The following is a 4,214-nucleotide window of genomic DNA, read 5'->3' as shown; positions in this document are numbered from 1 at the left end:
AGTAGGCACTCACCAAATGCTTGTTTTAACTGAACTGAGGATACAAAACCAAGACATGTGGAAGCATCAACAACACAAGGCTGTACGGGAAGTAGCCAAATGGTTCAGAAAACACTGTAAGGTTCAAAGAAGGAAACAATCTCTGAGGTTTATCCAAGAAGGCTTGGATAGGCAAGAAACCTTGGAAGAAATACACTATAAATATTTTATTTAATTGTTTTCAATTGTGTATGACTCTTTGCGACCCCATTTTGGTTTTTCTGGTAAAGATACTAGAGTGGTTTGTCATTTCCTTCTTCAGCTCATTTTAAAAATGAGGAAACTAAGGCAAATAGGGTAAATTGATTTGATCAGGGTCACACAACTATTTTTGAATGACTTATTTGAACTCAGGAAGAATCTGCTCCGCAGGACTCTAAATCCCAGCATCCCACTTTCGTTCTCACATTATGTCCTTATGTTTTAGAGATAAAGTTTGTGTGTGACCCCGTTCCTCTCACTCATCTACCCTGATCACACTGGGGAAGCAGGCTTTATGCCAGGCAGGAGAATCTACACACGTGGGTTTACTTTTTGTTAGATAATTAGGTTTGAATTTCTATTTCTTTTAGTTTTACTTTCAAGTGATTATTAATAAACTTTATACAATATAATACTTGGAGTTATTGGATATTGATTTAAATATTACAGCACTGTGTCATTAGAGGGATGGTAAAAACCAGTATGGCAGAATAAAAGTTATGTTGGGAAAGAATAGTAGGAGGCTGACTTGAGGCCAGTCTATGGAAGGCGCATGGACCAGTTTTACCATCTGTAAAATAGTATTGGATTAAATAATGGGTGTCTTCAAGGTTCCTTTGTGAAGCCTTCCCTGATATCCCCAGCCAGAAGTAATCCCTCTACATTTTAATCCGCATTACAATTATATACACATATTGTAAGCCATGAAGGCAGCTTCCATACCTCATGTCATCTTCAAATAAGGAAGGATTGGAAAAGACTTTTAAAAAAAGGTGGTACTGAGCTGTGTCTTGTAGGAAGAGGGATTCCATGAGCAAGCATTGAGGAGATCATTCCAGTATCAAGTACAATTGGTACATGGGGCATAGGGGAAGGAGAAAGTACGTGTATTAAGGAAAAGACTGAAATCTAGTTTGGTGAAAAATATCTTTCAAAGAAATCCAATTTATTGACAATCATGGAAAATGTTCTAAATCTAATCATTAGGGAAACACGAATTAAAGTTACTTTAAGATTCTACTACATACCTATCCAACTGGCAAAGATGACAGACATTGAGGAAGCTTCTGGAAAATAGGCGCTCTAACGAACTATTGGTGGAACTGTGCATCAGTCCTTGTCCAACCAATCTGGAGATGGAGCGTCTTGTTTGAAGAGCAGCAAGGAAGCCGGTGCCCATGGATTGCAGTGTTTGTGGGAGACGAGATGTAAGAAGACTGGACGGGTAGGAGGGGACTGGGCTCTGAAGTGCTTTGAAGGCTGCAGGATGTGATATTTGGTCCTGGAGATGATAGGGAGCCACTCAAATTTATTAAATAGGAGTTGGGGATGAATGTGACAGGGTGAGACCTGCACTTTAGAATGATTAAAATTGCTAGAATGGGGAGACTTTTCGGAGAGATCAATTAGAAGACTATTATGATAGTCCATGTGTGAACTACTGCTCAGCACATCTCATAGAATATAAAGATGTTACTAAGGAAGAATCAAAGGAATTTGGCAGTAGGTTGGATGTGAGGAATGAGGACATGGCGTCAAGGATGACCCTCAGGTTGCAAGCTTGGCTGATGGGGAGATGGTGGTGCCTTCAATGAGAGGGCTTGGGAGGAAAGATAAGATGAGTCAGTTTGGAACATGTTGTGTTTAAGATGTCTACAAGGCAGCCAGTTTGAGATCTCCAGTGTATAGTTGGAGGATGTAAGATTAGAGGTCAGCAGAAGGGTTAGGAATTGGTAAATAGAGATGCAGCAGAAAAAAATAATTGAATCAGGGGCAGCTGGGTAGCTCAGTGGAGTGAGAGTCAGGTCTAGAGATGGGAGGTCCTAGGTTCAAATCTGGCCTCAGCCACTTCCCAGCTGTGTGACCTTGGGCAAGTCACTTGACCCCCATTGCCCACCCTTACCACTCTTCCACCTAGGAGCCAATACACAGAAGTTAAGGATTTTAAAAAAATAAATAATTGAATCAGCAGCAGAGAAAAGAATTGAAACCAAGGGAGCTGATGAGATCACCAGGAGGAACTGTAGAAAAGGATGCTTGGGTGACCACTTTGTGAATGTGAGCTGGATGAAGATCCATCAAAGGGAAACTGAGCAGTCAGAATTATGAGAAAAGAGAAAGGGAAGTGTTGCAAAAACCTAGACAAAAGAGACTATCAAGAAGAAGGCAGAAGGAATCTAGGTAACTCAGTGGTAGATGGGCCAGGTCTAGTAATGGGAGGTTCTTCAAATCTGGCCTCAGACACTTCCTAGCTGTGTGATCCTGGGCAAGTCACTTAACCCCCATAGCCTAGCCCTTACCACTCTTCTGTCTTGGAGCCAGTTCACAGTATTGACTCCAAGACTGTGATAATGAGATTAAATCTACCTTGCCCATTCTCAAATCTAATCACCAAAAGTGTAAACAACTCCACTTAACTCACAAGTTGGGAGGTTTCTGCTAGAGTGAGCGATGAATCAGAATTTACTAACTGCCTCCTGGGCAGTCCTAAGAAAAGCATCTGTTGTGATTGGACATGTAAACTAAGAGGAAGGCACAGGAAGTGACAAAAGGCAAAAAAAGCCTCTTTAAAAGAGAATTCAGTGAGTTCAGCTTCTCTCTTCTCCTTTGTGTCTTGGACCTGAAGGACTTCTTGTTTGTGACTTGGAACTGGAGGAAGGCTGGACCTAGGACCCTGAGACCTTGGTGAGACTGTTCTTAAATCTTCCCTTAGAACTACACTTGGTAAGTGAAGAAGGCGGACTACCTTAGCCTCCGGAGGGGCCCTTGATTGGGAGAAATCCTCATGACTAAACCCCTTGTTAATTGACTTTTAGGTTCTTGGTGAGCCTCTGGAGCCCTGCCAGAGTAAAGCCCAGGCTTGAATACAAATCTCTTACTCTACCCTCTTCTCATCTCTCTATTTCCACTCTCTCCTGTTTTATAAATTACTAAAATCATTTTAGGAATTGGTATTTATTCAGTTCCTTGGCAACCACACCTTTAAATATTAGTATATCCAGTCAAAAAAAACCTTTTCCCTTTTACAAGATGGAAGGTAAGGGCCCTAAAAACAAATAAATAAATAAATGATAAAATTTTAAAACACTGTTCTGCCTTGGAACCGATTTGATTCTAAGATGGAAGGGTTTTTTGTTGTTTTTTTTAAGTGATCAATGTAGGGATATGAATGGAGTTTTGATGTTAAAGGATTGAACTACTGTAAATATGAATAACACAGAAATGGGTTCTGAACAATGATAAATGTGTAACTCAGTGGAACCACTTGTTGGATTCAGGAGGGGGGAGGAAAGAGTGGGGAAGGGGGAGATCATGAATCATGTAACTATGGAAAAATATTCTCAATTTAAAAAGAAAGAAAAAAGTGATCAATGGTATCAAAAATCAAAGAGAAAAAGGGAGGTCAAGATAATTTGTTGGTTTTGTGAAAATGGAGAAATGAGGACAGATTAATTTTTTAAACTTCTTACTTGAAAAATTAAAAAAAGCTACAACAAAAAAGAACCCGTTTGATTGAAGCAAAAAATATTAAAAGGGTGAGAATTGGACCAAGAGGTTGGAAAAACAATTGGGGAGAGATTATAAAGGGCTTTAAAGGTTAAACAGAGGATTTCATCTCTGAGCAGAGGAATAACGGGGTCAGAATTCATAAAAATTACTTTGGCAGCAGCGTATAGGATGCATCGGGTAGTAAGACTTGGGAAAATCAATTAGAAGGTTATTGCAATAATTTAGGTGAAAAAGGTAATGAGGAACTGAATTACAGTGGTAGCTGTTTGAGAAGTCAGATTCGAGAGATGATCTTGGCAACTAAGAAGGAAGAAATGGCAACCAAGTAGATGTGTGGGATGGAGAGGGGGGAGACAAAGATAACATCAAGCCCATGAACTTAAGAGAGTCCCAGAATGGTGATGCCCTTGACAGAATGAGGGAAATGGGAAGATTTTTAAGGATTCCTGTTTTTACTTTTTTTT

The sequence above is a fragment of the Gracilinanus agilis genome, chromosome 2 (assembly GCF_016433145.1).
Source record: "Gracilinanus agilis isolate LMUSP501 chromosome 2, AgileGrace, whole genome shotgun sequence".
Lineage (NCBI taxonomy): Eukaryota > Metazoa > Chordata > Mammalia > Didelphimorphia > Didelphidae > Gracilinanus > Gracilinanus agilis.
This window is presented reverse-complemented; position numbering follows the sequence as displayed.